The sequence below is a fragment of the Channa argus genome, chromosome 15 (genome assembly GCF_033026475.1).
Source record: "Channa argus isolate prfri chromosome 15, Channa argus male v1.0, whole genome shotgun sequence".
NCBI lineage: Eukaryota > Metazoa > Chordata > Actinopteri > Anabantiformes > Channidae > Channa > Channa argus.
Genome location: NC_090211.1, coordinates 11,018,508 through 11,030,222, shown reverse-complemented (window position 1 = coordinate 11,030,222; position 11,715 = coordinate 11,018,508).

Sequence of the window (11,715 nt, the reverse complement as noted above, 5' to 3'; positions counted from 1 at the left end):
GTTGCTCAGAAACTGCTGCCAGCCCACAAACAGCATATATGTAAAATGACCAACTGTCATTTTTACTCTCTTACACCTTGACACCAGACAGACAAAACTATCTGATTTGCCAGGAGAATTCAGAAAGTTTGTGGTCCCCTGACCTGGGCTTGAACTTATCCGAAGTGAGACGGTAAGCAAGTCAGACACTGTGAGGGGCGCCGCAAGTGAAAGTAGGCTACCGTTCTTATCTTACCTACAAAGGAAATAATTAATTCATCATCTAGGAGTTTACTCATCTCTGTAGAACTTAAGCCCCATAAAAGGCAAAGCAGTCATAAAGCCAGATACATTTACTTTCCTACTTTTAGACACAGGATTACACTAGAGATTTCAGTAACAGAAAACTCCAAAGTTCTCAAGCTCTATGTTGTCTGAAATGCAGGGACTTTCTATCAGTTGTTTATTCACATGTATATAACCCGGAAAGTTGAACCACATATATGGCAGTAAAAATGTAACATGAAATTTGGGCAACCAGCCTCAGCCTGCCACTTTTTTCATGCGATGAGTCAGTGCTGTGTATTTTGTGTACTCTCATCTTTTCAGACAAAGATAACAGACATTTTTATATGCACATAGAAAGCTAGCTGTAAGGAAATGATCCTCATTCAGTTCCTCTTTAAGGAAAGAAAAAGTCAAGTGTTTGTTGAAACCTTCCCTTTTACATAGATGCTCTGTGCAAAGTTAGATGTGTTTTTTTTTGTGCACCTTTGTTCTGCAGGTTATGTGCATCAACATTGTCTCAGTCATTCCTGATCGACATGATCCTTGTGACATGATTATCAGCGGATTGAAGCTTGTGTGAAAGGAGAAGGAAATTAGCTAATTTTGCAGAAACGGTTCTTTGCAACGTGGCCAAATGCGCACAGATGACTGACAAACACTGTTTTACACTAGGTGTAATGATTTTGCTTTAGTCACACTTAAATCTGCACTTTTGTTGCATAACAGGAGAATAAAGAATCATCTTTTTTGTAGGGTTAGGGTTAGGGTTAGCTAACCCTTGTAAAAATAGCTTAAAAAAAGCTGACAACTAACAATCCTTCAAATATACTTTTTAACCTTAGGCTCTGGCCAGATGTTGAGCTAAGTGACACACAGCGCTTGTTGGGATAGAAGTTTAGTTTCCTCACTCAACACTGAACAGCACGAGTGCTGCCTGGAGCCAGCCCAGCTTATCTCTTTTTACTCTCCAAACAGTGGGCTTAAGTGCAGGCCATGCCACTTGTCTCTGCTGTTCACAGGTTTAAAGGAAATCTGTTCACCCTGCATTAACTCTCCTGAGACCTGCATTGTTATCTTGCTTCTTATCTGTAGACCATACAGCAGTGTCTTCCTGCACAGTAGAACTCACATTCTTTTAATATTTGATCTGCTCACCGTACAGGGATAGAGTCTGAATCACTGATTGCATTTAGGTTATTGTATCTACTCACACACAAAGGACATACAAGCCTCATATATCACAGATGAAAGCCAATGTTTTTGTGATCCTTGCAGAATAAAAAAAAAAATAGATGATTTGTAATTTAATATTCAGTTCCTCAAAATAAATCTCTATCATTCTATAACAACACCCCAAACCTACAGAAGTACAGAATTACCTTATTTTAAAAATGGTTCCCATCTCCACAGTCAGCTCAGGATCAGTTCAATTCTACTAAATGTTATTTACATAGCACTAAATCACAACAAAAATCATTTCAAGGCACTTTAAATTATAAGGCCAAGACCATACAAAAGTATAGAAAGAACCTAACAGACCCCCCTTGAACAAGTACTAGGTGATAGCTAAGAGGAAAAACTCCCTTTACTGGCAGAAACCTTCAAAACAACCAGGCTCAGTATAGGCGGCCATCTGCCTCGACCAGTTGAGGTAAGTGGAGAGAGGGGAAAAAAAGAAGGGCAACAAAAAACAACAAACAAACAATTTAATCAGGGAGAGTGATGAGCAACTTCCAGGTACCGTCAGATAGGATAGAACCAGATAGGACGTGGACCAAACGGCCTCCTCTCCATCATTACGGCCTGGAAAAAGGACAGACTGTATGAGAGACAGAGAGCGAGAGAGAGAAAGAGAGAGAGAGAGAGAGAGAGTAGCACACAGCCTGGAGGATTATGTGCTTGGAAAAAAAAACAGATGGTTAGAGCAATACATTGATTTTGAGAGATCCAGTGTTTTTGGCACAAATCCCTAGACTTCCCATAACAGCTACAACCTTACAATAATCTGCACTGCCATGTCTGGGTATTTGTTGTATTCACTGTTCACTTGTGCACTGAAGGGAGGCATGTTAGTGGATAGTAAAGTGAGAGGACCCACATGGCTGGAGGTGAGACATGACTTTTGTGGCTTCCTGCAGATTAGGGCAGTGTTTACAGAGACTTGGTGAAGTATCCTTAGCAAAACACATTCCAATCCACACAACCATTATTAGAGTCTTTATCATTAACGTTTTACCTCAAAAGATGCACCAGAAGCCAACAAAGAGAAGTGATGAAACTACTGTCAGTTCTGTGGTCAAACAGTCATTTGGTGGTTGGAGATGCATCTTTCCTGAGGTGCATAAATGCAAAGTTTTCAGTTCAGCATTCAGCAGAGACAGATCATTTCATCTGTAGAGCATTGCAAAGGGCATGCTAAAAATCTGCTGGTTTGACCTGAACCATCTGGCAGCCATCAGTGCCTCCTCTTACACTGGCAAAGAAACCCCGACCCTGACATTACTTGCTAATTCATTAACCGAAACAAGTTCAAAAGGTTAGTCATAGATTTCCTTGTGTGTGTGTGTGTGTGTGTTTCGTGGTAGTTCAGGGAATGTCCAGGAGCCAAAACATACTAATCAGTCATGTTTTCTCAGTTTATAATACTGTTTACTCAGAGCATCAAACTAACCTGAAAATGCTGTTTGCAATTGTGTCACATCTGTAACAGCTCTATAATATTCGCTCTCGCTCTTTGACCTCAGTGCAGAAGATGCAGAGTTTCAGAGTGCTACATGCTTGCTAAGGTATGAAAGAGAATTAGTGCACAGATGTTGCACAGAAACTACTCACAATGGGAAAAACAGATGTGTGTTTTTTTTGTCTACTCATGCCGAACTTTTCTGAAGGCTTTTACGATGAAAAGGGAAAGAAGGAGCCAGTGGATCAAGTCAAAAAAGGAAATAGAAAAGGGATAAATGTGTGTAAACATGGAAAGGAAATGAAGTAAAGTTGGTCAACAATGGGTAAGCTTTTGATAATCAGGTCAAGCATGCACCTATTGGAATCTTGTTTCGTAGAGGCTCAAGTGTTTTACAGCTAAGACAGGGGGAAAGACTCAGTGAGCTGATTTTCGAGTATTTTTGCTCCAGGCAGAATGCTCAGCATTTGTTTGTAAAGTTTGTTTACAGAAGAGCTCCTGTGCTAACACATGTGTCAAAAGAAGAACTTGTTTCCCAAAGGGAAGCTGGCACTTGACTGCTGGGGTCCATGTTGGAGGTCATCAGATAAGGCAGATCAGGTTCAGACCATTACTCCAATCCAGCTGTTCAACCTCTCTCATGACCTGAACTCCTCTCCATGCCTTAATTTAACTATTCACAGAACCAGGTTAAGTGGTAAAATGTATAATAAAAAAGGACAAAGACTGTTAGGGCAAATGGTAGGAAGGCAGCAAGGATCTAAATCTCACACTCTCCTGATATAGCCTGAAGCACTTCTGTCTTTAAAGTTGAACACACACACAAACACACACTGAGCATGACCCAGACTCAGTCTGGATGTGACCCAGACAATGACATGGAAATTCTTTTATTTATTTGTTACCAGGGGATCTGTTACACAGGGACGTGAAGAGGAAGTTAATTAAATTTCCGTTAAATTTCCACTGGTCATAGAAAGCAACTTAACTTTTCAAAGTAATTACTGAACATTCATAACTAATGTTATAAAGAATAACAAAATATTTCCACAAGTTCTAAGAATTTTTATTTTAAAAACCTTTTTTTTAAAAAAATCTGGAGTATTTGGGACTTTTTCTAAATTTCAGTAAAAACCAAAATCTTTGGTTTGTCAATTGGCTTGAACATTTATTTGAACTCAAACTTTCTATAAGTGTTTTCATTCATTAAGAAAATGTTGTTTTTTAAATCTGATTACATTTTGAGTTTGATGCCTGCGCTGATGATTGTGAGCAGGTAAATGGATTATCATGCACCAAAAGCTCAGTCTTGTAAGAGAATCAATCCGGTCAAAAAGAATAATATATCTCAACATAAAATGGCAAGGTAGGAAGGTAAGCCCTTTACTATATACAGTGTATAATACTGTATACCAAAGACAGAAACCACCGTTAAGTATGTGTGGTCTTCAAACCCTCAGGGGAAACCATCATGCTACTGTGATGATCAGCCATACATGTACATGTATTCAGTGCATAAATGCTGCACAGTTCTCTGGGCCTGAGCTCGTCAGATGGAATGAAAGATGATGGAAATGTTTTCTTTCATCAGATGAATCCACTTTTATTTAGGCAAAACAGAGAGCAGAGGGGATATAACACAGTGTAAAACAAACCTCGTCCAAACCTTTTTTGAAAGTGTGTGTCAAACTCTAAATTTGCTTACATTCATAAAATTCACTGAACGGTTTTATTTATCTGATGAATGTATATTTGTCAGACAAATTCAACTTCAAGCAAATTAACAAATCATAGATTTTAATAAATTTTGAAAAAGTACCATCTTTCCTGGAAATGACGTTTGTTTTTTATGTGTTTAGTTTCTGTCTCGTCTCAGTCTTACTCACCTTTGAACCAAAGCAAACGGCTCTCAGGTTTATTCACTGCACGCCATTTTTCTGTGGTGAGGAGCCACACGCCACTTAGAAAGTAATGCTTTGATCAGCACACTGCACACATTCTTCTCATCATCATCTCACTTCCCTCCCCAGTGTTTATTATTGGCTGCAGCTGGAACAACTCCACTCACTCAAACCTCACCCCAACAAGGTCGTGCTGACAAAATCCCACTCCACAAAGCTGGAACACCCCACCTCTGTTTGATTTTAACCCAAGCTACCATATGCTGCTGAGCAGTATGAAGGAAAGTCTCTGTACAGGTTCCAATCAGGTGTGATATCACATCCCTGTAGTGATCACTGTGAATATGTTGCATATGACAGCTGATTTCAAAATGTTCTCATGGGTGCAGTTGTTGTGCTGCAATCTTCGTGTTTACGATATCTCTGATCGCTGCGAAAGTGATAAAACCTAATCCTTAACCATAGCTGGTTTTTACTTCTACAATTGAAATCTAATAATGAGTAAAAAAAATGACAACATTTAAGCTTGTAAGCATGCATGACTTAAATATGGTTTATGCACAGACTAGTGCAAATAAATGTGGAATAAGAATGACACAAACCAAGAACTGCAGAACTCAGACTATTAAAACAAGCAGGTTCTTAGCGGTAACAACAGCACAAAATGGTTCATCAGCCACTTTGATCACTTCTTTCTTGCGTATGATCATTGATAAGGAAGTGTTCTTCTCTTGTCACTTTGTCTGAGTCATCTAAACTTTCAAACTGTGAGCCCTTTCATTTTGTTATTGGCTGTCATTTGTTGCAGAACAAATAACAGACCTGTATGCAAAGTACTTCAGTTTATTTTAGCGTCACTTTGTTACACACGTTGGCATGTCACTTTGTTTACAGCAATTGTAAAATTCATAATATGTGGGTAAACTTAAAATATATAATTAATTACAGCTCCATATTCCACAGACTTGCTCAAGAACTGGCAACCTAATCCACACACAATATCCCATCACTAAATAATCACTACACATGCTAATGATATTCAGTCATCACTTTTTCCCTGCTGAAGTTCACAACGAGGCATAATGAACAGAACACATCACCCTCTAGATTTCTCACAGGAGACATAAAGAGTCTGACAGGGAATATGTCAACCCAGGTACACTCATCTGTGATTGAGGTTTTTACATGATCATGACTGTTAGCTCATGCTGCTGCTTGCAAGTTGGGCAGGTTTTTTCCTGCTTTAATATTTGTGAGTCATGTCAAGTGAATCATTAGCCAATCTGACTAGTGGTCTGATAGGTGTTGCATCTGCAGTGAAAAACATCTTAATAATAAGCCCTGCGGGGAGTTGTGGTGAATGACGGGAAATACAAAGTCAGAGGTGTGCGTATGTTTATGCATGTGTGTGTGTGTATGACTGGCTGTCCATTCCAAAGCATTCAACTCTTAAATGTAGAATTTTGCAATGCTGCAGTCAACACAGGGAATTCTCCATAAAACTGACAAATATTGCTGCTGAATAATAAAAAAGAAACGTGGCTTTAATTACCAGCTCACGCCATTTCCTCTGTGACTGGTAGTAATCTAACTGACCTAACCTAAAACAGATTGAATTACACATCGGTCCTGATGGTAAAACAGCAAGACAACCACAGTTTTTACTCAATTTGAAAAGTGTTACTAACCCAGACCCATGATTGTTCTCTCATGTTGCGCGCACACACACACACACACACACACACACACACACACACACACACACACCCACACACACACACACACAAACAAAGTGCTATGAGAAGACTTGTTTCCATTGCAAGCACAAGAAAGAACAGACTGGATTTTTATTTGTGCATAGGAAAAACAGTTCTGTTTTCAGCAATTTTTTTGAAAATTGGGAGTGAAGCTGCTGAGCATGCAGAGTTTGGTAGCTCATTCCACCATCGCGAGGCCACTGAGCTGAAGAATTTTTCTGGGGACGCTGTTTATAGGCAGAGTGCAGTGGGCGGTAGGGACTGTAGACCTGAATGAGGGAGTTCAGGTAGGCAGGCACTGCTAAATTGACCACTCTGTAGGCAAGAGTCAGAGCTTTGAACCTGATGTAGGAAGCTACAAAAGCCAGTGCAGAGTCTTGAAGATTATAAAATCAACAACAAAATCAGAATTACAGTAAGTAAAATACATTTTAATCATGCTGTGATATGGTATTAAAACATGTAATGTGTCGTTTTTAAAATGATGATCGCGCTATTTCTCACTGACTGAGCCCAAAAATGTATCTCACTGCTCCTGATGGAGCTTTACAGCTTTCTTCCTCAGCTTTGATGAATGAAAGTCCCCTGATGATTTGCACCGCTGATCTTAACCCGTTCGAAAAACATATCTAAACTGTAGATCTTCACCTTAAAGGAGCAGCCTTGTAACCTTTGGTGACCTGGACACACATTAAGTCAACGTGTTCGTTTGCTTTCTGGCTCTGCTTCTTCTTCAGATAAATCGATTTAACAGCCTTAGTGAAATATGGCTCTAACACTTGCCCTGAACCTCTCTTGCCCCCTAAACCCTTTCTTAGCTAACCTTCCGCCCCTCAGAACAAACCCAAATTCCAAGTGTAGTTGCACCAAAGTTTTAGCTTCCACAAATCACAGTTCCACTCCCCTGCCACTCCCTACAGAGCACAGAGGGAGAAACATCATCCCCTTCCCTTTCCCTAAACCCCTCCAGCCTCACCATCCTCCACTAGTCACAAAAGGTAAATCCGAACTTCCTCACCATTTTACCACAACCTGTTTTACTTTTTAACCCCCTGTGTGCTCAGATTTTTATGAAACTGACACTAGTGCTTGTCAAACCATTGTGGCATCAAAGTCAGGCTGGTTCCAACATTTGTTTTCCTGTTTTTCTGCATGTGTTCATGTTGTTGTTAGGTCTTTATTGCCCACAATCCACAACAATTATGGCATTCAAATGTGACTGGCTGTTATCTCCTAATAGTGTTTTCATGCAGTGGAAAACAATGAGCAACATGAACAGAAAACTCTCACATTGCTATAGGGGAAGTGCCTGTTGAATAATATGCAAATGACCTTTAAGGACAAATGTGTAAAACGTATGTTGATAAAATGTTCCATGGCATGACACCGACTAATAGAAAGGAAAAAATGTTACACAATTATTCTTTGCAGCAATAGTGGAAAACTTTTTTTATTGATTGGCCTGTGTGTGACTGCAGTGTTGTAACCCAACCCATGTGAGTGATAGACCTGTCTTTGCATGCCCATTGGACACAGGCAAGCTGTTTAATACAAAGGGTTAGGTTTATGTGTGAATGACATGCCCATCACATGGCTCAGTTTCTGGGACAGTAGGTCTAAGGGCTCTGACAGGAACTCTCCACACAGCTCTCATGAATAGCACATAAACAGAGAACATCCGTAAACAGTTTAGAGAACCCGCTTGGACTGTTCCAGAAGGGCGGGTGGAAAGAAGAGTATGCAGAAATGGGATGGGGACAAGAGGGGTGAGGGAGTGAAGCCCTGCAGCTGATATTCCCTCTATGGTGGCCCAGCTGGGAGGAGAAAAATCAGGCTGCCTCTGTTCTCCTCTGGGATGTTCTGCATGTATAAACAAACCAACCCTGGGCTTCGGGTCTAATGGGAACCAGACCTATTCAAGGACCAATTGGCCTCTTTCTGTTCTTCTCCCTCCCTCTCTATGTATGACGAGTGTTCCACCGATACACACTCCAGCTGAAGGACTCACTTCAATTATGCCAAACAGACCTGAAAATATTCCCTGTTCCTTTCCACACTTTTCCCACACAGCAGTGGCTCAGTGACGTTGCATGTTTCTACATCAGCCGTGACCTTCTTGACCCTCAGGCTGCCAGACTCCTGTGACCTGCCCTTATCTTCAGACACACTTTATCTGACTTTTGCATGCTTTCTCTATCATGCCTACTTTCTCCCGTTTCCCTCTATCTATACATCACACACAGTATTTGCTCACAAAGCTTTCAATTGATTCACAGCACACTGACATCCTTTTCTTGTTCAATCCAATCTACGTCTTATTCTTTCAACAAACTCTTATGATGATCATATGACAGAAACCCAGCTCTGTATGACAGCAACATAGCTGCAGTACACATAGCTGCATAATTAGATCTTCACTATATGACAAAAACTTTGATAATCTGTAGTTGAGGACTGTAGGCACCATGGTGACCTGCTGGGTGCTGAGTGAGAGCAGCTCATCCCTGTCTACAAAGTCTGAATGTTCTCATTGTAAGGGTCCAGAGTTTATCAGTGAATGTCCTCCCAGTCTCACTGCCGTCTCTGTGTGAATGTTCTGTTCACTAAAGTATGAATATTGGCTCGGAGTCATGGGGAGGGGAGAAAAGTCTCTTAAAACACATTGGGCCTCCACATTGATGGCATGTCTAAATGTGATATGGCCCGGTGACAGTGGGCCTCACAGACATGTGGTGTTGTTTAAATTACATAACTTTATCACTGCACTCTTTTTTCTGAACAATCTGTCTGAGATTTTAAAGTTTTCTTTTTTCACTGCACGTACCACGTGTGGATGTACGGTTTTCAGTCCAAGAAAGTTTTGTTTGTGCTAAAATTCATGATCAGGTCAATGATGCCAAGTGCCTGAAAGTTCAACAGATTTATATAGTACAATGGACCAAGTCTAAAGAGCTTGAATGAAATTCACAAACACTGGATGCGACAGTTCAACTCTATCTCCTTCCCACACATCTGGGCACAAACCCATCAATGTTCTCACAGCCAAATATCAGTGATGAGCTAAACTGAGCTGCTGCCCAACACCTTCCCAGCACACACACCCATTTGATTTTTGCCTGGTCTTGTGACTTCCTCCAGGGTTTTCTGTAGTCTACTTTCTCCAAGGAATCACTATGGGCTTTCTGGCAGGGCATGTATCTTTGTGTCGTGCCAGCTAGGAGTGGCCAAGCCCAGACGCAACTCTTTGGAACTGAACTGTTTTCTGCACAGTCAGCACAAAGTGAAACATGTTGCAACTTAGCCACTTCTGGCTCCCTGAAGGAAGGTAGGAGTGGGAGGCATGTAAAAACATTAGTCTAAAAGTGTGTATGTAACTTTGAGTGTTTGGTTAAAGTGAATGTTTGGATTAAACTGCAATGTATATAATGCATTTGTAGTGTGCTTTTTGCATTTGCTTGCACAATACAGCTCCAGGATTTATTTAATTGGTACTTCTTTGATCCCCTGTGAACATGCACTAGCCGCAGGTTTTGAGGGATGAAATTCATCAATAATGTAGCAAAATAAGTTAAGACTTCTAGCTGTTTACCAGAGACATGAGACCATGACACCATATAATAAATTACTTCTTTTGCTTTAGTGTGTTTTAATGCCATTAGATTATATTTCTTCAAGTGTTGTTCCACTTTAATAAAAGGGTGTTATGCATTTTTTTCTGCTTTTACAATCTCAATAAAGCATACTAACATATTGCAAAATAACCACAAAGTAAGCATGTTACAGTTTATGCTATCCCCAATAAGACCAGGTAGGTGCATAAAGCCATGAGTTGAACTGTTAATAGTTTATATTCCCACTGATGTGATGTGTTGAAATCAACTAAACTCTAGCAGGAAGGGACTGACAGTCAAGGTCTCTGACACACTTTGGGAAAAAAGCCATCAATCAGTTTATTTCCATGATGTTTTAAACTAATGACTATTCTCTGAAGTAGGACTACTGACAAGGGAACAGAATATCTTTGTCTTTCGAGGTTATACACACACTACATCTTTGTCCATTAACAGTTAAATATATACACTGTCTTTTGTTATTTAAAAAAAGCACCTTCCTCTTCTTTCTTTCTTTTCTAAAGTGATCTCTTCCTCCACATTGTTTCACTGCCACGTTGCAGCAGTTTGGAACTGGGGAAGTAGAGACACCTGGATCTAGCTCCTTTTCCACTGAGATTGTACTGCTTCCAGGGTAGCGTAAGCCAACATCTATGGTCATGTGACAACAATGATGATGTGGCATGGTCTGATAGTGAGAAACTGGTGAGCGTGGGGACTCCACACCCCCGTGGCCCCTTCCAACTCTCCCCTCTCCTGAATCAAATATGCAGAGATGTGTGGGATTACTCTCACAGGAGGAACTTGAACCCTCCGACTTCCTGCTTGCTGATGAGGTCACTGGTCTCAGAGGGAGTGTCTGTGAAATGCCTGCTCAATAACAGCCGGCTGACGGCAGGGCAAGACTGGGAGAGGGAGAAGGGACAAAAAAGGAGGAGTGGGACGTGTAGCTGGGGAATAGGGAGTGGATGACAGGTTGATATGATGCTGGAGGAGGAGGAGAAAAATGACTGTCCAGTATCTTGTCTCTGTGCGCCTGTAGTATTTGGCAGACCAAAGCAATTGTTCATGTTATGGAGAGGGCTCCTCCAAAGCTATACAACCAGGAGAATCTCACAAAATGGCTGAGACTGTTTCCGTGTGTATGTGATTAATAAAAGAACTCATGTATACTGCCTGTTAGTTATAAACTGCTATCCGAGGCAGTGCACTGATATATATTAACTGGTGGGTTAATGTTTAACTTGTGGTATCACATGTGGCTTCCTGTCAGCTGACCTGCTTGTCCGCATCCCCCAGCAGATATCATTGCACTCTTGATTTAATGAGTGGGCTGTCTCTTGGGCCAGTGAAAGGCAGGTTGCTCCGTCACTTCTGCTCCCTATAAACAGCACAACCTGGACTCCTGTGAGTCTAATGGTAGCACCTGATCAGTACTGTATGAAGCTGCAGCCCCTTACTGTAGTAGAGATTAGAGGAAGGAAGGGAGGGGCAGGATG